This window comes from Melopsittacus undulatus, chromosome 3, assembly GCF_012275295.1.
Source record: "Melopsittacus undulatus isolate bMelUnd1 chromosome 3, bMelUnd1.mat.Z, whole genome shotgun sequence".
NCBI classification, from domain to species: Eukaryota; Metazoa; Chordata; class Aves; order Psittaciformes; family Psittaculidae; genus Melopsittacus; species Melopsittacus undulatus.
Genome location: NC_047529.1, coordinates 23,797,304 through 23,821,816, shown reverse-complemented (window position 1 = coordinate 23,821,816; position 24,513 = coordinate 23,797,304).

The window sequence follows — 24,513 nt, the reverse complement described above, 5'->3', positions numbered from 1 at the left end:
ATGTCAGTAGCTGTTATGGCAGTCCTGATTCATTTGAGGGAATCTATTCTGCTCTACAACAGCCATTTCCCTACCATATAAAAAAAAATCCATATAAATAATTCCATACCAAGACAATTACCTGTTTTGCAGCACTTCTTCAACATAAGATGACCTTTTTTATTTACTGAGAGTAGATAGATAAAAAGAAGGATAGCAATGCTATATAGTATTTCTACATTTCAGCATTATACCTGGACTGAATGAACTGGCAAATGAAAAGCTATTTTTGGTTTCCTGTTAACACCATGAGTGCTTCTGAGGAACTGAAGCCCTAGAAGCACTCTTTTGGCTAATCTTGGGTAATATAGCTGGCAGAAGGACCAAAAGAAGAATACAGTTATAAAAACACAAGGAGGCCTTTGCCAAGAAACGCAAATAAAAAGGAAATATTTTAAGAAAATAAACAAAGCTACTGAGTAAAACATACACAGAGAGAAAAAGGGAACAAAAGAACATTTGAGTCTTGATGTCTTAACATTTTGTGGCAACATATGTGATAGTCCAGCCAGAGTGTGTGAAAGAATGTTACAGCTGTGTAAGCTATGAGATATCCATACATGCCTTGAGATCAGCAAGCCATCAGGAAAGCCCACCTAGTTTGCCAGTTTTTCAGGTCTGCTCTGATTCTACTAAAAATAATAAGTTCCATCCAGTCCCATCCATGTGATTGCAAAAGCTACACAGTGAGTCAAGGGGTTGTTTGCAAAGCCTGCTTTAAATAGAAACCTGTATTCTTTTTCTAAGGTGCAATGGTTTATAGCAATTTCCTGAGGCTATAAAACATATATTTTAAAAGAAGACAATCTTCTTCTGTTGCACCTAGCCTATGCTGTTCTAGTCTTACTGTGGCTATCTGCCAAGCACCAGCAAGTGGCTATTAGAAACAGAAGGCTATCACAAATATTCAGTCAAATGTACTGCAGACCATGTCAGGTGAATAGTGTTATATAGCTCACTAAGGGAGGAATGAAACCAGCAAATAACTTGGCCAGAAAGAAATAGAAAAGACTCAGAATCTTCATATGCCAAGTTCTTTGTTTATCCTCACAGTTATGAATTCCAGGCTGTGGCTGTACCATCAGAGAACTCAGTCTGGAGCCCAGTGTCATACTGTACACGTTGCCTAGATGCCGCTTTACTCTGTGGCTTCTATTTAGAGCAAACCATTTATTCCCTTTTCTTAATTTCACTCCACCTCTGGCTCCATGGCTCCAGCTTGTTATCTCATCCTTCACTGATGTAGGCTGGACCTCAGCTGCCCAAGGAAGCATATAGCATCCACATCGTCATCGAGCAAACTCAAAGTTCACACTTTTTCTCCAGAAAGTTATAAAAAAGGCAAAAAAAGGCACATTGCTTTAAAGATAGAGATAAATTAAGATCCAGGATAATTATCTTCTTTTTTCATTTCTTCAGGTTATATGCATAGGATAACAAGCCAGGATGGAAGCTTGAATGAAAACAGAGTATGGAATTAAAGACAAAATATACCTGCAGATTCTGTTTGCTTTAATTATTTGAATATAAAGAATATACAGAAGCTTCTTTTTAGTGTCATGCAAAGTTTGTGGGGTTTTTTTTTCATTTTTTTTGCAGTAATTTATATATAGATGTTATTATATTTTACAGAATTTCAGCTGACTTTTTTTCAAAGTAACTCAAGTATGGTTTTAAGATCCTACATACTCTAGACTTCAGGGTTCTGAAAAATTGCTAGCAGCCTCTGTCCAGTACAGAATATCTTATAGTTCTGATGCAGCAAAAATCCTCCAGATTTATGAAGAAAACTTTGCTGAGGAAGTCCAGTTATCAAAATCTCTGTGGTACAGCCAAAGAAAATGAGACAGAGAGAAGAAAAGTAACTTTTTGTAAGTTCATACCTTATTCTTTATTCTCTCACTTTTTCTAAACTATAAATGAAGTTTTGTTGCATAACAGTAAGAGAAAACTGGTGTCTGTTGATACAAGAGTAGATCAGCACCAATGTGTTTTCAACTTTATATGAGCATGCTCAGGAGTGTTGCATCCCAACTAGAAGGAAGTGCAGCAGGAGGGCCAGGAGACCTCCTTGGATGGATAAGGAGCTGCTGAGAAAAATTCACAGGAAAAAAGAGGCTTATAAAAGGTGGAAACAAGGACAGGTGGCCTGGAACGAATACAGGATGTTGTCCAGGAAGCTAGGGACTGGGTTAGGAAAGCTAAGGCCCAGTTAGAGCTAAACTTGGTTAGGGATGTTAAAGATAACAGGAAGGGATTTTATAGGTATGTAGCGGCTAAAAAACAGACTAGGGACAATGTAGACCCCCTCCAGAAGCTTTCGGGAGAACTGGCTACACAGGATTTGGAGAAGGCTGAGGTTCTGAATGACGTCTTTGCCTCGGTCTTCACTGGCAAAGGCTCTGACCGCACCACCCGAGTCTTGGAAGGCGGACATAGGGACTGTGAGAATGAAGACCTTGGGCCCACAGTACGAGAGGATCTGTTTCGAGACCATCTTAAGAACCTGAATGCACACAAATCCATGGGACCTGATGAAATCCATACACGCGTCCCGAAGGAGCTGGCGAATGAAGCTGCTAAGCCACAGGCCATCATATTTGAAAAATCATGGCAGTCAGGTTAAGTTCCCGACAACTGGAAAAAGGGAAATATAACCCCCATTTTCAAGAAGGGGAAAATGCATGACCCAGGGAACTACAGACCAGTCAGTCTCATCTCTGTGCCTGGCAAAATCTGGGAGCAGATTCTCCTGAAAGGCATGCTAGGGCACATGAAAACCAGCAAGGTGCTTGGTGACAGCCAGCATGGCTTCACTAAGGAAAAATCCTGCCTGACCAATTTGGTGGCCTTCTATGATGGGGTTACAGAAATAATGGACAGGGATGAAGCAGTTGACATCATCTACCTGGACTTGTGCAAAGTGCTTGACACTGTCCCACACAACATCCTTGTCTCTAAATTGGAGTGTCATCAATTTGATAGGTGGACCACTTGGTGGATAAAGAACTGGCTGGATGGTCGCACTCAAAGAGTTGTGGTCAATGGTTCAATGTCTGTCTGGAGGTCAGTAACAAGTTGTGTCCCTCAGGAATCAGTGCTTGGACCAGTCTTGTTTAACATCTTTGTTGGTGACATGGACAGTGGGATTGAGTGCATTCTCAGCAAGTTTGCGGATGACACTAAGCTGTGTGGTTTGGTTGATACGCTGGAGAAAAGGAATGCCATCCAGAGGGACCTTGACACACTTTTGTGGTGGGCTGATGGCAACCTCATGAAGTTTAACCATGCCAAGTGCAAGGTCCTACACCTGGATCAGAGCAATCCCAGGCACAGCTACAGGTTGGGCAGAGAAGAAATTCAGAGCAGCCCTGCAGAGAAGGACTTGGGGGTGTTGGTCAATGAGAAAATGAACATGAGCTGGCTTTAGTGTGCACTTGCAGCCCAGAAAGCCAACTGTATTCTGGACTGCATCAAAAGAAGCGTGACCAGCAAGGTCAAAGTAGGTGATCCTGCCCCTCTACTCTGCTCTCGTGAGACCTCACTTGGAGTATTGTGTGCAGTTCTGGTGTCCTCAACATAGAAAGGACATGGGGGGGGGAGGATGATCAGGGGACTGGAGCACCTCTGGTCTGAAGACAGACTGAGAAAGTTTGGGCTGTTCAGCCTGAAGAAGAGAAGGCTGCATGGAGACCTCATAGCAGCCTTCCAGTATCTTAAAGGGGGCCTACAGGGATGCTGGTGAGGGACTATTCATTAGGGACTGTAGTGATAGGACAAGGGGTAACGGGTTGAAACTTAAACAGCAGAGGTTTAGATTGGATATAAGGAAGAAATTTGTTACTGTTAGGGTGGTGAGGTACTGGAATGGGTTGCCTAGGGAGTTTGTGAATGCTCCATCCCTGGCAGTGTTCAAGGCCAGGATGGATGAAGCCTTGGGTGATATGGTTTAGTGTGAGGTGTTCCTGCCCATGGCAGGGGGGTTGGAACTAGATGATCTTAAGGTCCTTTCCAACCCTAACTATTCTATGATTCTATGCTCTTAATATTCCATTTTTTAGATCATGCAGACTGAATAGAGAATTTTAAGTTCAGCACGCTCAAAAAAAACCATGACAAATAGCTAGAAGAACTGAGAATAGAAAGGTGTGAAAGTTTTGGGACTCAGGAGAATTATTTCTGTGTCACACACCTCCCATATGAAGGTCACGGACATTTTTAGTTATGTTAATTTAGTTTGACATTTTTTTTTCACAAAAACATTCATTTTAGAGTAGTTTTATAGTAAATTTACCATCATGCAAAGTTGCTGTATGCCGTATTTCTTCACTGTCAGAGAAAAGTTAAGATTGGATTTTCAGTTTCACCAGAGAATTGCCATTGATACATAATTTTGCTTGTGGTGGTTCTTTTTCCTGTAAATGAGCATAAAAGTACCCCACTGCCTCACAAGGAGGATAAAAATATTGAAAGACTGAAACACTAAACTTAGATTACAATAAGAAGCTTAAAAATTAATATTTCTGTTTAATTTCTTTTTGTTTGCCATTATATTTAATGCATGGAGTTCTTTATGCAGGAATGGGATTCAGCTGCTTAAACACAAGCAACTAGTAGCACTAAAGCTCTTTTTAGATACTTATGTGACATATGCTAAAGATGGCAGATATGTTGCAGAGCTTATAGAGTATTTGTACCCTTCTGGAGTGGCAGCCTTGTAGGTTTTCACAGAGCACCACAAACGGTGCAAGATGCAATCCCACTCTTGTGCTACTCTCCAAGGAGTAGCAGTCACTTAAGCACCCAACTCATCTGTAGACTCTTATAAGGAAGAATCTTAGCCTCAAACTGAATATTGCCCTCGATAACTTTTTGAGCCTTGTGAAAATAGTCCTATTACTGACAATAAGGTCCATATGTTTAAGCATATGAAAACCTTAAGTTTTAAAATGTTAGCCTGCAGAAGAAAGGGTGGTCAAATCATTCCACATATGTATGTACAAAATTTGTACAAACTGACCTTGCTCTGAAGTTGGCATTGTAGTAAAAAAGTAGTATGTTAGAAAAGAGGTTGAATAGATGGCAAAGATAATAATTCATGTCTATATATTTCACAACCAAGAGGAACACTTATTAACATTGATCATAGTGATTTTAGATTAATTTTTGCTGTTGATGTGTGCAACTACAGAAAACATGCAAAGTCCTACACAGGTCAGTATGTGTATTTCAATTTCCACTAAAGTCTAAGGACAAATATTCTAGCTGTGGCCCTACTTATGACTTACTCATTTCATTTAGCTTTGTGTATAATGTAGGCCAAAACATTCAGTTCCTTCCCAGTTCACAGTTTCTATTTTAGACACAGTGCATCTTTTGAACACATAAATTTCAAACGGTAAGACTTCTTTATGCAAATTGTACCAGTTTAATGACACTCACTGTCAAAAATGTGTGTTAACTTTCTAGTGTGAGCTTAAGTTCAGCGTACAAAATATTCAACAAATTGTTCCTTATTAGAAATTAGAATCTTCGCAAATTTTTCATACTCATAGCCCTCACTTTACTTAATTGTTTCAGCTTTTTCAGTGTCATTAAAAAACATGTTTTTCCAAATACTGAATATTTCTGACCTTATTTTTATAGAGTCTTTCTAATTTACTGACAAACCTTTAAACTACAGGCACTCAGAACTCAATTCATTTGCTTGTTTCTGGTACACCTATAGAAACTTTACTTATTATGCTTGGCCTCCACCTGCAATTCCAGAAGGAAAGAATTCTCTTTTAGTCTGCTGCTCCTGTATGGACATCTTGGATACACTAGGCATTAGTGGCTCAAAAGGCATCAGGTGCCCCTTTTTAGGCAACTGACCCAAGTTAAAAGCTTTGTAAATGCTACCTGCAGAATTAACATAATATGCCACATCTGTATTATTACACTGTATGAAAACAGCACTTACTTCCCAGCTTTAGCTGAGCAAGGGCTTGACTGGTTACCTGTAAAGACCAGAAGGTTCCATTTCGGTAAGTACCTTCTGAAAGAGACTGCCATATTTTTACAGCTAGGATTCTCATTCTGTTGTTTTGATGTCTCTACTTACTTCAGTGGGAAAATTATCTAAGATAAAACTTTTACTTGAAAGATAAAAGATGTATCACTATTGTTTACTTATTTTTCCACTTACAATTGTGACATCCAAAACCATAATTGCCAACAAACACAGAGTTTTTTCTCACTTATTTCTATCTTTGTATCAAAACTATTTCTTGCCTTGTCCTAAGTGAAAAAGGAGAAAAGATTATTGCCCAATTCTTTGCAGCACAATTGTATGTGTTTGAACCCTGTTATCATGTCTCCCATTAGTCTTCTCTTCTCTAGACTAAACAAATCCTCTTCTCTCAATCTCTCCTCAGAGGTAACATTTTCTAGACCTCTGATCTCTGTGATGGACACCCTCTCATGGTTAAATGTTCTTCCTGATGTGTGGGTTCCCCAAATCCAGGAAAGCTTTAGAAAAGGTTTAACAGCATGGAGTAAAGGGACTACAAGTCTTACACTGAGCCTATCTTATGTGTACTTTATATATGATTCTTGCTTTTTTTCAGAAGGCTATGATATCATGTTCCCAGCATCTCCTACTGGAGATGGCCAGAAACAGACTGTAAAAGTATTTTAAGATGGAGTAAAATTCCAGCTGAGAATTTTTATTAGTATTTGGCACTAGTATACAGGTGACTCACGTACAAGACCATGACCACTTCTCTTAGAGCTTGAGTTATATTGTCATGACTTTATGGCTTTTAGTCAAAAGAAAATAATCAAGAAAAAATAAAAAGCAGAAGCAGTAACAGACTTCAGTAAGACTGGAAAATGCTTTTTATATCACAACTACAATTATTCTAAATGAAATGTCCTGAGTATCAAATAAATAAGTCTATATGTTTTTTCTTGAATGTAACAAAAAAGTTTCCCTATCCCAGAAATAAGTTTATTTGCATATCTTATATTAAATGTCAACAGGAATTTTTGCTTTCATATAGTACTAAAACCTTCTGTCTGAACAAAGGAATATGTTATTTTTATATTATATACTTAGTTTTAAAAATACTCTGCCTCTGAACATATTTATGTGTATTATTTCATTCATCTGGAATGAAATTAAGAAATAAATTTATCTCTTAAGTTTCATTTTTTTTAGAAAAATGAAATTTGCACATGAAGAAAGGAAAATTTCCTGTGGAATGAAAGGTAACTCATTCACCTACTCTATATGTATTCATTTATTATTTAGACTATTGTGAAGAATTGAAATATAGCAACATTTCTACTGGTGTGATTGTTGTAAACCTTTTTCTCTGACATGCATAGTATATTATTCTTTATTCCTATTTAACCGCAGATTACTTTAACATTCATTTATTCACATAAAATAAGTACAATAGAATTTGACTCAACACATATTTCCACAACTATTTTAATGTGAAATGGCAAGCTTATCCCAGCACTCCTCATCCTTGTCCTTCAGACACTGATACGTATGGCTGGCTAACTATGTCCATATGAGTGGTCCCACCAACTTCAGACAGGACTTTCAGACACTCTGAAGTCACATTAACTCAATCCTGCCCATCACTGGGAAGCATTATAGATCTGACAGGGAGGACCGAGGGCTGAACCTGCTATACACTGAACTCTTTCTGGTCAAGCAGAAAGTAGGGGAAGGTTGTGTTTCTTGATGTGCCAGCTGAGTCTCAGACTCTCTGTCAGGGGTCACTGTTCTGGGTGTAGGAATTCCAGCACCCAACAGTCTGCATTAAAGTACAAATAAGTAACAAGAATAACATAAGCATGTGTTTTGTTTTAGCTTTTAGACACTTAATGCAAAACTGAGCCATTAATAAACAATGGCTTCTTGTTTCTTAAAATCATAGCATCCATAAAATGTGTTGCTTCCTCTGAATGTTTAGAAATAGAATTACAGAAATTATGTTACAACTTGTCACAGTTCAATGGCAGATGAACCTGAATTAAGGCATCTCTTAACACATTAAAGAGTACTATAGTAGATGAGCTAAACACTTTGAAGCAGAAAAGACATTGGACTTTTGAGGGTCTATCTGCTTACAAGTAATTATAAATTAATTTTACTTGCAAGTATGAATGGGTTACAAACCACCATTCCTTTAAGTAAATTTAAACAGTACCTTTGATCTCTATCAGTAAGTCTTTTCCTGTTAACTAATAACACATTGCAGCCAAATCTTTCACTGCCATCTGTTCAAATGGAAACATGTGGTATTAGAGTTCTAATACTGTGCCCTTGGTAAAGATATACCTTAGAGATTTCTTTTGGAAAACTTCATAGTTAGCAAACAATTTGTGGGCAGTTAATTTGCTCCCTTGCTGGGATTTGCATTCCCACGTGTGAAATGTGCTATTCTGATGGTAATGTTAAATTAAATGAATGTACACAGGATCATATTTACATAATATGGATTGTATTTACTCTGTGGGAAACTTGACTGTCCTGCACAAGACTATTATTGAACTGAACAGAGAGTATTTGGATTTATTTTTGTTGTTCTAGAGCTCTTCCTGTAGTATAAAGTTGTAGAACGAAACGTCCTCTTCTTGCATCAGTTCAAGCTTTATTACATCGCAGAAATGAAAAACACCTTCAATACATGCAAACACGCATGAAGCCACACACACTCATCTTGCAGTCCAAATTCTCGAGGGGTTATGTTGATTGAAAAAGCTCAATGTATTCACACTATAAACACATTTCCTTTTGGCGTTTTATTTTCCCCTTTTCCCTAACAATCACAAAACAAAGTATTCTGAGAACATCTTCAAAAAAAAAAAAGAAAAAAGCTAGATTGTGAAACACTTATGGTGAACAGTGTGTTTTCTCATGCAGTAAAATTTTTCTCTTGTGAATATGGCCATCACAATTTTGCTAATCATTTTAGGAGTTGAATGCATAGAGCAATAAGTATCTTTTGCAATCAAAGGTTATCAGTAGTAAAAGCTATACATTTTGGCATCATACAGGTTAGTGAATGTGTCTGACAAAACAGAACGAAGATCAAGCGATAAACAAGAGCATTTTGCAAACACAACTAAGTTCTTGTTTTAATAGCAAGAAAAAATGTTGGTTTTCAAGTCCTGAGATTTATAAATTAATTCTGCAGGTCACCTGACCATTATCAGACTAGAAGTTCAAGAGATGGAGAAAATATTTAAAAATTATTTAAAACTTCTGTGGATTAAACCCCACAAACTACATGCCATAGCTCTAGTTAGAGTTTGGGTTCTTGCTTTCCAGATCAACTTCATGCATATGAGGCTCTGCAGTCCCTTCTTTCAGATCAACTGTTTTGGCCCAGTCTGCATCTACCAAAACATTTATGCTAGGCAGGTCAAGGCAGACTCAAATCAGCATCCTGCCTGCACCCCTGGAGAAAGATGATTACTAGCAGGGGAAATTGAGTGAAGAAGGACAAACATGAAGCAGCGTTTCTTTTGTTACATCTAAATTGTATTTCCCAACAGTCAGAAGCTTAGAGGTTTCCAGAAAGTCAGGTTTGTATCTGCATTTCCACATCTAATTCTTCCATGATTTTCAAGTAGTTTTTAAATCCCCTCTATACTTTTTATTTGTCTATCTGTGCTACTTATATGCAGCAATGAGTTCCATGGCTTAAATACACCCTGCAAGGCCATGTTTCTTTGGCAGCTTTTATTACAAGTTTGTGACATGAAAGCAGGACATATCCTTACTTGCCATCACTTTAACTTTCTTATAGGAAACTTCCACACATATTTTTTAGAATGCTATCAACAGTTTCACAATATCTCAGATAACCTTCCTTTTCTAGTACTGTAGCTCTGTGGGGCAGCAGGACTTCTACCCACTCAGATTAGATGGGATGACTTTCTCTAACGAGACACCACTAATTACTTTGCCACTTCCTTGCAGGCTGGTTCCTGGCCTCTGTATGTTTGCCCATGTAGCTGTGTTTCTTTCATGTTTGGCAGGTACTCTCTCAGTCATATCCACAGAAATACTTCTTGTTTTGTGTAAATTAGGAAGTGATTAGAGTATAGCAACACTGGGGTGTAACTTTATGTCTTCAAAGATGTCACGAGATTTACTAAAATTATAATGCTACTGGGAGCACAATATTCTTAATGTAAAGGGTGTGGTTTGGGGATTTTACATGAGAATAGGCAGTGTTTTTCTTATTAAAAAATATCCTGATAAATGCGTAAAATGTAAAATCTTAGGAGGAATTTAACTGAAAACTGCCTTTAGTGAATATAATTTCTGCAATATTTCCACATAAGATTTTCTTATTTTGCATTTTAGTGATATCATTGACATTTAGAAACAGAAATTTTCAGCAAGAGTACAGTTGAAAAAGCCACATATTTCTCAAAGCCAAGCTGACCTAGTACAATGTTAGATTGAAGTTACATTTACATGACATGCTGTTTTGTTTGTTTTCAGTGGGGTTACCATTTTATAACAACATTTGGAAATGATAAAAGGATAAAGTGAGAACCCTCTGTCTGTTTATACTAACACTGTATATTCATAAACAGGAACGAATCAGTGAATAAAAATCCCCTTAATTGTTTTATGGTTTTGTTTATTTTTACTACATTTTATGTACCCCAATGAGAAGCATTAAGTTATTAATCATGTAGCATGCTATATTATGCACTAACAGAACTCTGTGTAAAAAAACTCTCCCCAGTTTACTTGTCTGCCAAAGAGATTGCACTAAATCATCAACAAAATAACTCCTCACATAGTATTTATTATAAATGGGCTAATATCACAAGTGTATTAAGTATTTATGGTATTTTCTGAAGTAATTTGTCAATCTACAGAATGTGTAGCAAAAGAATTAAGATCAGAAATGTCTCTGAGATCTCAAAACCCTCAAATTCTGGCACTATTCTTAGTACAGTTTCTTACCTGAAAATTTAAATCAACATCTGGGGGTTTCAAGATCTATGCTGATATATAAACTTTTTCAAGAGACCTTGTGAAGGGAATCAAAGTGTATATCAGAGACTCTACTCTGTGAGCAATATTTAGTTAGATGAAGAAACCATACAGGCAAAAAATAAAATTCAGTCTGAGACAGAATACACTGGCAATCCTCTGTGCATGAGAAGCAGATAGAGTCGTGACAGTTATGCATGTACTAGAAACACGATGGATATAGGTAAACCTAAAGACATGAGAATAGCAGAGTTTTGTTCATTAGCCTCAATATCCTGACATCGCCCATAGAGGAATTTACACTGTTTCATTTGAAACAATTTAATACAACGTAATAAATCATTAACTGCTTCATATACAAATAATATCTGTTCAGATTTACAGACTGAACTCTATCAAGCTGTCAGAATAAAGCATTCATTCTTAGAAGGAAGTTTTGCTATTAATCTATCGATCTTGAGCACCATGCTTTGAGGTACACAGCAATGACTTTTTAACAGTGAACAGAAAAACCACGTAACAGCTTTGATATAAAGTAAAGAAGGAGCAATACTGAAACCAGATGAAACCCTGTGGTTACTTTTAGAAAATGTGAATGTAATCTCCAGGAATACTAAAACTGTCAGGGCAAACAGCCTTTCATAGTTGAAACGCACTGCTGGATCTTTAACTACAAGATAGCTGGACCTCATTTCAATGAAATGCTCTCCAATTTTCACCAGGCATTGGAATTCCATTTCAGCAAGAAGATGTTTTTGTTTTTTTTATTTTTTTATACTAACATTTTGGTCCATTGAAAGAAAGCAAACACCAAAAGTGATTTGATTTGGGAAGAAAAAAATCCTGTGTTTGAGAGTGGAAAGTCACCTTTTTATAGTTCTGACTAAATGTGGTATCTGATCATTCAAATAGAGTGCAGGATCACTGACTGGCTAATGGATCCAATTCTTACCTCAGAGATAAAGAATAAATTTACTCTTGTCTACCTGGGTAATATAAGGCACCTGTGATGTCCTCATCACAGTAACACTGGCAGTTGTGTTTGTTGTCATTGTTGTTTTTTTCCTAGAATTCATATACAACAAAATAATTATTATTTTGTCTTCAAATCATGCATTTCTAGTCTGTCTTCAAATCATTAGATGTTGGGTTTTTTTTGGCATCAGTGAAAGTGAGCATTCATGGAAATTTAATTTTAAAATATGAATCTGAATAGAAATATATAAGGAATAAAAACAGATGAGATTATTCCAATCAATTATAGCTTAGCAATGCAAGACAATGTGAATTTATATATCAAAGCTTAATAAAAATAATATAAGGACAGAAAAACATGTTTACTGACATTCTTAGGAAAAAAAAATAGAAAAATTGAAAAAGTTCATTGTAAATTGTTTATCTAGCTTCAACTGAAAACCTAAAAAATCTGCTGCTATCTCTGACAGTTGTTGTTTCACACATAACGGAAAGATCCTTATTAATTACCATGCACAATTCTATATATACTTTGTGTACTAGAGAGAGAGGATTTTGGGCTCATTTGGTGCAAAAAGGCCTTCAAAAACAGTTAACCTCCCTCGCTGATATTTTGTAACTTTTGATTATGCCACAACAATACTATTTCTTGCCCACCTGAACATAAATTTTTGGGGTACGGTACAGAGATTCATAGAATCATAGAATAATTAGGGTTGGAAAGAACCTTAAGATCATCTAGTTCCAACCCCCGCTGCCATGGGCAGGGACACCTCACACTAAACCATATCACCCAAGGCTCTGTCCAACCTGGCCTTGAACACTGCCAGGGATGGAGCATTCACAGCCTCCCTGGGCAACCCATTCCAATGCCTCACCACCCTTACAGTAACAAATTTCTTCCTTATATCCAATCTAAACCTCTGCTGTTTAATTTTGAACCCGTTACCCCTTGTCCTATCACTACAGTCCCTAATGAATAGTCCCTCACCAGCATCCCTGTAGGCCCCCTTTAAGATACTGGAAGGCTGCTATGAGGTCTCCATGCAGCCTTCTCTTCTTCAGGCTGAACAGCCCCAACTTTCTCAGTCTGTCTTCAGACCAGAGGTGCTCCAGTCCCCTGATCATCCTTGTGGCCCTCCTCTGGACTTGTTTCAACAGTTCCATGTCATTTTTATGTTGAGGACACCAGAACTGCACACAGTACTCCAAGTGAGGTCTCAGGAGGGCAGAGTAGAGGGGCAGGATCACCTACTTTGACCTTGCTGGTCACGCTTCTTTTGATGCAGTCCAGAATACAGTTGGCTTTCTGGGCTGCAAGTGCACACTAAAGCCAGCTCATGTTCATTTTCTCATTGACCAACACCCCCAAGTCCTTCTCTGCAGGGCTGCTCTGAATTTCTTCTCTGCCCAACCTGTAGCTGTGCCTGGGATTGCTCTGATCCAGGTGTAGGACCTTGCACTTGGCATGGTTAAACTTCATGAGGTTGCCATCAGCCCACCACAAAAGTGTGTCAAGGTCCCTCTGGATGGCATTCCTTTTCTCCAGCATATCAACCAAACCACACAGCTTAGTGTCATCCGCAAACTTGCTGAGAATGCACTCAATCCCACTGTCCATGTCACCAACAAAGATGTTAAACAAGACTGGTCCAAGCACTGATTCCTGAGGGACACAACTTGTTACTGACCTCCAGACAGACATTGAACCATTGACCACAACTCTTTGAGTGCGACCATCCAGCCAGTTCTTTATCCACCAAGTGGTCCACCTATCAAATTGATGACACTCCAATTTAGAGACAAGGATGTTGTGTGGGACAGTGTCAAGCACTTTGCACAGGTCCAGGTAGATGACGTCAACTGCTCCATCCCTGTCCATTATTTCTGTAGCCCCATCATAGAAGGCCACCAAATTGGTCAGGCAGGATTTTTCCTTAGTGAAGCCATGCTGGCTGTCACCAAGCACCTTGCTGGTTTTCATGTGCCCTAGCATGCCTTTCAGGAGAATCTGCTCCCAGATTTTGCCAGGCACAGAGATGAGACTGACTGGTCTGTAGTTCCCTGGGTCATGCATTTTCCCCTTCTTGAAAATGGGGGTTATATTTCCCTTTTTCCAGTTGTCGGGAACTTAACCTGACTGCCATGATTTTTCAAATATGATGGCCTGTGGCTTAGCAGCTTCATTCGCCAGCTCCTTCGGGACGCGTGTATGGATTTCATCAGGTCCCATGGATTTGTGTGCATTCAGGTTCTTAAGATGGTCTCGAAACAGATCCTCTCGTACTGTGGGCCCAAGGTCTTCATTCTCACAGTCCCTATGTCCGCCTTCCAAGACTCGGGTGGTGCGGTCAGAGCCTTTGCCAGTGAAGACCGAGGCAAAGACGTCATTCAGAACCTCAGCCTTCTCCAAATCCTGTGTAGCCAGTTCTCCCGAAAGCTTCTGGAGGGGGTCTACATTGTCCCTACTCTGTTTTTTAGCCGCTACATACCTATAAAATCCCTTCCTGTTATCTTTAACATCCCTAACCAAGTTTAGCTCTAACTGGGCCTTAACCTTCCTAACCCAGTCCCTAGCTTCCCGGACAACATCCCTGTATTCATTCCAGGCCACCTGTCCCTGTTTCCACCTTTTATAAGCCTCTTTTTTCCTGTGAATTTTTCTTAACACTTCTTATCCATCCAAGGAGGTCTCCTGGCCCTCCTGCTGCACTTCCTTCTAGTTGGGATGCAACACTCTTGAGCTTGTAGCAGGTGACTCTTGAATATTAACCAAGAGTCTTGGACCCCTTGCCCTCTAGGGTTAAATCCCATGGAACCTTACTAAGCAGGTTCCTGAAGAGGCCAAAGTCTGCTCTCTTGAGGTCCAGAGCAGTGAGCTTGCTGCACGCTCTTCTCACTGTCCTGAGGATTTCGAATTCGACCATCTTTTGATCACTGCTTCCAAGAGTCCCCTGGAGTATCATGTTTCCAACAAGCCCTTCCCTGTTGGTGAGCACGAGGTCAAGCATGGCACCTCTCCTTGTCGGCTCCTCTATTGCTTGCAGAAGGAAGTTGTCTTCCACACAATCGAGGAACCTCTTGGATTGCTTGTGCCGTGCTGTACCATTGCTCCAACAGATGTCAGGGTGGTTGAAGTCCCCCATGAGAACAAGGGACTTTGAGCGTGAGGCTTTTCCTATTTGTCTGTAGAGATCTTCATCCACAGGTTCCTCTTGTCTGCAGAATTCTGCATCCACAGGTTCCTCCCTTGTGTGTAACAGATCCCCACAGTAATGTCTCCCATCACTGTTTTCCCCTTAACCCTGGCCCGCAAGCTTTTTGTTAACTGCTCACCTGTCCCCAGACAGAGTTCCATACTCTCCAGCCTATCCCTAACATATAGGGCAACTCCCCCTCCATTATTATCAGGCCTGTCTTTTCTAAAAAGCCTGTAACCTTCCATTCCAACACTCCAGTTCAATCCTCCTTGCCTTTGGAAGTTTCTCCCCTCTGTCCTGGAGAATTGTCGAAAAGTCTATCTGAGCTCCAGAGCCCCTAATCACCTCTCCCAGGGTTCTGTAGTCCTTCTTTATACTCCCCAGACTACTGCTATCTATATCACTGGCACCCACATGGATCACTAGAAGCAGGTAATAGCCCGTGGGACTTACTAGAGCAGGCAGCCTCTCTGCAACATCCCTGATCTATGCCCCAGGTAGGCAACACACCTCCCTTGCAACCAGGTCAGGCCAACAGATAGTGCTTCTGTCCCTTTCAAGGCAGTCCCCTACTACTACAGCCCACTGCTTTTTCCTGGTGGCACCAGTAGAGATCTTCTGTACCAGTGCACCAGCTGGCTGTTTCTGGTGCAAGTGCATTTTCTCATCAGCCCCCTGCTGGACAGCAAAGTGGTTCTGGGAGGGTACAGTAAGTCTGGGAGGAAGACCCTTGCTTTTAATTGCTCTCTTCCTCCTTTTGTTGTTTTTTCTTGTTACTAATTCCCAGCTTTCCAGGTTAATGGCCTCCCTTTTTCCTCCATGAATTAGAGGGGAAGCTTGAGGCTCCTGTACTCTTCGGGCCTAGAGCGAGCAGTCGTGCTTCCTCTCAGCTTCCTTGACATCTTGCAGTTTATTGATAGCATCCCACAGCTCAGCCACTTGCTGGAGGAGGACCTCCATCAGGGAGCAGCAAGTGCAGCCCTACCTATTGTGCACCCTCCCCTCACCAGACCAGTGCAGGCACTCTCTACACTGAGCTCTGCACTGCAGCCTCCCCTCTCATCAGTTCTGTCTGGGTGCCTACACTGGCCGCCACCGGGTCAGCCAGAGCAGAGCCCTCAGACTGGGCCCTGGTCATATGGCTAGTGCTCACCATCCTGCTCGCCTGCCCACGCAAACTGCCGTGAAAACTGCCTCGACCCACCCCATTTTCCTGCCCTGTTCACTGCTCTCCTGGTCGCTCACGCTCCCTGGGGCACTTTTTAACCACTCACGACCAAAGCTGCCCCTCCTGGCTCCGCCCCCTGTGAGTCAGCTGCTCGTGTCAGCTGAGCTGCCGCCTCCTGAGCAAGTCCTGTCGAGGGTTTGAGGCTCCCTCGGTGGTCTTGCTGCTCTGAGTTGAGGCTTCTGGGCGCTGATCTCCCCCGCTCCGGTGCTGAAGGCGTCCTCTGTCGAGCTACTCACCTCAGCAAGTGACGATCCCCAAAGAATCCCTGATGGACCAATGATTCTAGGGCTGGAAGCAGAGCTCATTTTCTCAGGCAGAGCACAGAGACACCTGAACAGCATTACCTGCTACCTGCGGCCTTGTGCTGGCTAGTACAGACCTAAGGTGTGTGACCTGCCATTGTCATCCTTCCATGGGATATGGATATCACCTCCACTGGCTTGACAATACCCTGGTGCAAAGGAGTTTATGGAAAGGGTATGACTACATAATTTAAATTTTAAATAATTCCACAGGGCCATAGTTACATAAAGAGTCTTTATTTTTAGCAAATTCAAACTATCATCACAGAAATGTTAAATTCATTTTAAAAAAGAAACAAATGTCATAATTCTGATCTTTTGGTTCCCTAATAGTTAAATTCCATTGGAGCTGCTTCTGATTTATAAGGGTATATTAACAAAAGGATTCAGGCTATAGCCATACTTCACAATCTCTCTCACACATCTTTTTGCCTTTAAAAATATTTGTATGTTTTACAAACAAATTCCATTTGATGTTGGAGGGAATAAAAAGTTTCCAATACATCTTATTCCCCCAGACTTATTTTGTTTCTGGCAAATGTAGAACGATGCTCAGAACTGACCTGAAATTGCAAGCATTTCTTATTTGAAAAGAATGCCTACATTTTTATATGTGTCTGTATAATAGGAAAACTTGAATTTTGCATCTTAGCTCAGTAAAGCACTCCAGCATTTGCTTAAAATTAAACTTAAGCATATGAATCCTAGCATATGTAAAGATACCACCTGAGTAGAACTGACAAATCAATGGGTCTAAGCGAGTCTATAACACTTTTGCCTGGCAAAAGTTTGTGTAGTGATCTTTGATACTTGTAATGATCCTACAATGATCCTACAAAGTTATAGACTTTTATTCATTGCATCAATTTCCTCAGTTTTCCTGTCATTAATTTCTTGTGAGAGCTTCAGACAGTCATTGAGCATCAACTAGTAAAGGTATCTAATAAGATCTAAAAGATCTAATAAGATCTAAAACTGCCTTGGAAAGGTGGACATCCTTAAAGATGCTTTTATTTTTATTTTTTTTTTACACTTTGAAAATCTGACTCAACAAGTCTGACACCTCTCAAGTTAAAAGTTATTATGATACTCACAAATATAAGTAATGCTCATCCATTGATCATCAACATCACTACCCTCTACAAAATTTTCATGAGGTTGGCCACAGAATATTAAAAAAAGGCAGCAATAGATGTGACAGGACTATTTTAGTTAGAGTCCAACATTTGGAATCATTTCATGCTTGTCGTGGTTTAAACCAAGTCCCCCAACTCCCGGAGAGTTAGGAAGGAAAATCCAAAGAATGTAGCCCCCACGGATTGAGATAAGAACGGTTTAATAGCTAAGGCATAACACAGAATCACCACTGCCATTACCACTACAAATAATAATGATACAGCAAACAACAAGTGAAGAGAATACAACACCCCACCAGCCACCGACCCATAACTCACTCCACCCTGCCCGGCTGAGCACCGCGTGCTCCTTCCTCCATTTTCCTCTAGAGGTCTCTCTCTCTAGCCCTCTCCTTCCCAGTATGCATCCTGGGCATCACATGCTATGGTATGGAATACCTCATTGCCTAGCCTGGGTCAGGTGTCCTGTCTCTCCTTCCTCCCGGCCTCCCCTCCTCCACCTGGCTGGAAAAAACCTTAAACAAAAACACCCTCAAAACATGCTCAAACCATGACAATGCTTTAGTTTGGAAGGGATTTGAGGACTTCAGTATCAACTCAGAGAGCAGCTAACTTCAACATAAGAATAATTTTCAAGGTATTTTGGGACTTGCTTGTTCTTGCTTTACTGAGGATTATGTATAGCTATAGTAGATAACTATTCCCCAATATCTAGTAGATATAGAGGTGACTGTATCATTGCTACTTGTATATGCACATAGTTCTTATTTTGTAAACTAACCCTTGAGTCCCTTGTTACTCTTTCTCATAGTATTCTACAATGTCTAGCCTTAGCAGAGAATATGCACAGAATCACAGAATGCCAAGGGTTGGAAAGTACCTCAAAAGATCATCTGGTCCAACTCCCCTGCAAGAGCAGGGTAACCTAAAGTACCTCCCTTTTGCAGCATATAATCCTCAAATTGTATTGATATTATTTCCCTTTCTCTAATGCATTGCAAACTCACTTAGAATGCTGTTCTCCGTGTTTCTATCTCCCTTTGATTATTAGGTCAAGGGTAATTTTTCACCTGATGCCTTTGTGTATTTTCCAAGATGAATCTCATTTTGCCATTCTTCCTGCCCATTATTCTAATATCTCCACTGATCTGTTCCAAAACTTACCGAAGTCAATGGGAAACTTGTATCTGTATCCAGGTTCCTTTGTACTATCTGTCTTTCATTACCTTTTGCAACTTCACCCTCTTATTCATTATAGAGGACTTTCATTAGTGGGTGGCTTACTTCTTTTAGATCATTAATGAAAATATTAAGCAAAACCATCTGAACAAAGATCCATGAAGTACCTCACTAGGAAAAGACCTTCTCACAAATCTATATTTTAATGTTTTGTCTTCTCCTTTTGTTTATAGTCCTTCAGCCACTTTTCATTCTACAAGATAGGGCTCATACCCCAGGCAATTTAAATTAATTCAACATTTTCTATCAAATAGTTTCCATATCCTGGGCCAAGCTCTTCCTCAGTTCTTCAGGCACACACTTATTGATGTCAGAGGGATTACATACATGCAATGCATGAAAGAATCTGGTCCTTCTCCTCTCCCCTCTTCTCCACCCCCTCCCCCCACACATCATGTTTGCCTTTCAATTATAGATTTTGAGTTTTATGATAATCTGGAATTTGAATATCAGTATATTTGTTCTCCACATTGTCTGTGAGCATATAGCAAACTGTTATCCAAGTAGATAGAATAATCTGATTAAGCCAACAGAAAATATTTTCTTCGTCTCTAAAATGTGGGCTTAATTTATGATAAAAAACATGATAAAAGTTGTAGTCCCTTTCTTATATACATACACAATTATATATATATGTATAAATTTCTCAAAAGAAAATTCTTCCTCATTAGAATCTAATTAATTTTATGGCAATAATCTTTCTTGAAGCTGAATTGATCTTTTAGGAAACTTATGCCAATGTTCAATTTAATTGAAATTTGGAGCTTTCTGAAGTACTGGAATGCTGTTGGATTTTTTCCCCTAACTTCTTGTATGAGTTGGAACAACTTCATTGTCAGTACATGGATCTGACATACTGCAGAAGATGCATCTTGAAATATTTTAAGTGACAATCTGAGGAGTGGAATCTGAGTCAGAAATCATAAACATTACCATAAAATCAGCCAACAAAATGCTTTTTAAATTAACATCCTATCTGGATACTTAAATGGTATCCCCAATTACTATTAACAAAACCTGTCTAAAACCAGATCTAGCTGGAATAGCTGAGGAGACTGTTGGTAAAGTTCCTAGGTCACTGATTAAATCCAGTACAGATCAGTAACGACTGAAATTTGTGTTTGGAAACAAACATGGAACATTTTGTTTGGTTCAAACTAGTATCTAGTACAAAGGTGACAATATGATTAAAAAAGACAGACATATTTCGAGCTGTTATTACCCTTGGGAAGATCTCAACAGAGCACAAAACAGGGGACTTTCTTGTGATCACAACAAAGAAGTCACGAGTTACAGGATGAAAAATATTAGCAAATAATCTTGCCCAGCTGCAGTCTGCTCTTTCCCTGCTATGCTCATTAACGCATATCAGTTGAATTAGGTAAACAAAGTAACCATCCGTGGGTCTTCAAAGTTACCTGACTCTCTTCCTGAACTATATCAGGAAATCATTGTATGCAAAATGCTTCATTAGGAACCTTAAATTTGAGTGCAAATCACATGCTTAAATTGAAGCAACTAAATCCAATCTGTAAGAGAAGTTTTGGCTACGTATATTCAGATGAGCAACGTTAATCCCTTTGTTTAAATGCTTGGGTGCTGTGCTGAACTTTCTGTCATGTCCCCTGGGTGAGACTAGCTTAGAGGAGCAGATATGTGCATGCCATTTAGTCTTCAGAGACTGATTCTCTGCCTTAGTCCCATGAAGATGCTGGTTTGCTTAGTTTGGCAGAGGCTATTTGACACAATCACTGGTTCCCACCGTGGAAAGGTGTAGTCAGGTCCAGACAAGTCCAAGCAATCTACACCTATGTCAGACAAAAGTGATGGGAGCCTGCCAGTCCCATGCTGTAGCAGAGGTCATTTACTAGCACCTGCAAAGTATTCTGAAAAAGAGACTGCCTCACCCCCCCCCACCCCCAGTCCACTTTGCACCCATGTTTAAAAGATTCACAGGGCTAGGGAAGGAGAAGGCAAGCAAACCCCTGTGCCTTCATGAGTTTAGTATTCACTAATTTGGCATGGGAAAAACTGTGATTTTAGTTACCACAGCCTGAATAGTTGCATTTTATGATACAAAACCATTCAAGAAGTGTCAGAACAAAAAGAGATAGAAGAAAAGCATTCTTCTTTCCTATATATCCTACCCATAAGGATCCCCATGTTCAGAAGGTAGGTAAGCAACATCTCTGCCACCATCTCCTCAGATTCTTTCTTCAGTTTCAAGATGCTCACTCATCTGATGGGATGGCATCTAAATTTTACTAAAACTTAAATACAAACTTGCTTTACATCTTTCCAGACTATACCACTCATAGAATGACCATGATGTGCCAAGTTAATCCCCCCAGCCAGAAGTGGAAAACAAGGGTTAGATAGAGGGAAATATGTGCTTAGACCTTTACTCTTTCAGGGCTTTGCAATGAGCACCATACTCCCTGGAGCAACAAAATAAATCATGCTTTGTTTAGAATGACTAATCTCCTACTGCTGTGGGATCTCAGAGGAAAAGAATTTGGGATTAAATGCATCTGTCACCTGAAAGATGCATTCTGGAGGGGACAAAATAAAGAACAATATAGGAAAATGTATCTGTTGTGATTTTGATCTTCAAGATTTCAGACTGTATACAAAGCAGAGCAGTTGAGGCAAAATACATATATTATGATTGGAGCATATCTAAACCCTATGAAGTCACTGAAGGTCATGCTGTCTTTTATTAGCCATAACTAATGGGCTTATTTTTTGTGCATGTAGTCATTAGAGTTAAAGTCAGGGATCTAAACGATGAAAGGCGGATGGAGAGCAGAGGCCAGCACACAATTGCTATTCTAGACTCCTCTCCAGTATCAGCTATGATTTCTTTTCTTGGAGCTATTGGGGATTGCCTGTCCATGTCTCCTATGTACAGGTCCAATCTCAATGTTACATTGAAAGCTGTCTGGAAGAGCAATGGCTATTTGGAAAGAGGCAGAGAATGCAGCATGGTGTCACCACTCACCAGCTGCAAGAAAAACATGCATGCAAGAATGTGTTCCTTCTGGTTTATTAGAATTCAGTTCTTGGGAGCAAGCTAATACTGTGAACCAGCATGGGGTTGTCTAGCTGGGACATTCGTTTAAGTCAATGAGGGGAGGTGTCTTAGATGTGTCCATAGGAGGACTGAGTCCACAGAACAGAAACACTGAAGTTTGGAAGTGAACTCCCTTGAGCCTGATGTATGGAAAACTTGGGCAATGAGAAGAGGGAATTTATATACATATAGCATATAGCATATATGCATATAGCATATATTTATATGCATATATTAATATATAGGCGGAATCCCACCATTTTTAATACTGTCTTTAAATTCTTCTCCTAGACCCATCTTCACTAATGGATTAGCTGTGTCATTCCTGTAGCTGACTGGGGATTTTGTGTCCCAGAGGCACTGATTTAACTAATCTTCCCAAAGATGTCACTTTTGAACCAAATTCATTACCTGTATTTTTTACCAAAAAGAAAAAAAGAAGTGTGTGTTTAGAGAAAGGGGAGAGAGAGGGAGAGAGAGAGAAAGAGAGAGAAATTTTAAAAAGAGAAAGAGAAATATAGAGAGAAACAGCTCCCGGAGCAGGTATAAGATAAATATACCAAAAACTTAGACATGAAACAGACACTGATCAAGTATATAGCAGGGTGCCTGTTTAATGTCCACTTTGTACCTATTGGTTGTACAAATAGAAAGCAGTGGCTTCACACACAGACTTCACTTTACCTGCTCCGATATTGAACAGACCTACTTTACTACAGGAGACAAGAAGCAGTGGAAGTACAGGTGCTGAGTAATAATAGCCACAGGAAAAATCTGGACATACAGAATAAAACCTGTGAAACTTGCCTCTACTCAACTCACAACTAGGAAAAAAATAAACCGAATCCTTTATGTTTTACATCAGATCAAGGATCCATTTATATGCACATGTATTCACACAAGACTATATATATATGTGGATGGATGTATGAAAAAAAAAGAGAGAGAAAGAAGGAATGCAGGTTGCAGCTTATGTCATTTCACTAATTTTGTTGGATTTCAGTACCAGCTTGTTTCTTTTCTCCACTGACATCTTCTTGATACCAACGCTCTAGCAATATTTTACCTTTATAACTGATAGCTTGAAATGAAGTTTCTAAAACCACCTACATTATATCAGTTAGTTGACCTGTGACTGTGGAGAAAAGAAACCAGAGCTATGTATTTCAAGTAATGCCCAACACATGGCAAGCATCAAGTGAGGAATGCAAGGTCTATGCTGATGAAGAATGCAATAAATATAGGCCAGATCATAAACACTGCTATAATAAGACAATTGAGGAAGAAGATTTAGAAAGATAAAATTGATTTCTGTACCTTCGCTTGCACAGCTTCTCCAGGAAACAATTGGACAAATAAGTTGAAACCCATCACCTCCATGTTCAGTTCAATGTAAGCTGTTGAGCTCCACATTCTTGACTTTCAAAAAGGGACAATTATTCTCTCCACAGCATGCATTAATCTGCAGAACTCTGGCTTGTGTTATGCAGGAAATAAGAGTTAGATGATTACAGTGCTACCTTTGGTTTTGAAAATCTGTTAACTTTGAAATGACCTGAGCCAGCAGCTGTATGGTGCTTAGTTATCAAATGGGGTTAAACCACAACAGCTTCATATCATTTAAACATATTAGTCCACTTCTTATTTTGCTTCAGCCATCTATGATTCTATGATTCTACCCTGCTTAGTATGTACTGTTGTGGGCTAAATGGGGATACCATCCTGCCTCTTCACAATTTTATTTTTTTCTGTCCAAGGCTAATATTTCAAAGTTTATAGCCAAGGTAATTGTCATTGTGCTTGAATAAGAATTATATCATTCTGCCCTTGGACTGTAAGATCTTCATGGTAATGTTGTCTTATCCTTTATCTTGTTTTATTGCCAGTTTTCTTGTATACCAATAAAAAATGTCAATAAAACTGGTTCAAATCCTCTTTCACTGGCCATAGGGAATGTTGCACCAACTCAAGTGTTCACCCTTTTTGCAGTTTTGCTGATGGATAGAGGAATTTGAAGGCATCCCAGGTCAGTTTTAAGATAATTGAACATGTATTGCATGACTACATATGAAATTACATTTACTTAGAAGGGTTTATGATTAAGATGTTAGAAGATTGATTGTTTTAAGATGTTAGAAGAAGGCTTTATATCAAAAAGGGTGTTGCATTTATCAGAATGCTAACAAGGGGTTTCTTGCCAGTCTGGCAATATGAGTATTCAGAATTTCATCTCCCACACATTTTTAGAGAATCAATAATATTATTAGTGGTCTCCATTAAGATTTCCACAGTATAGTAGCT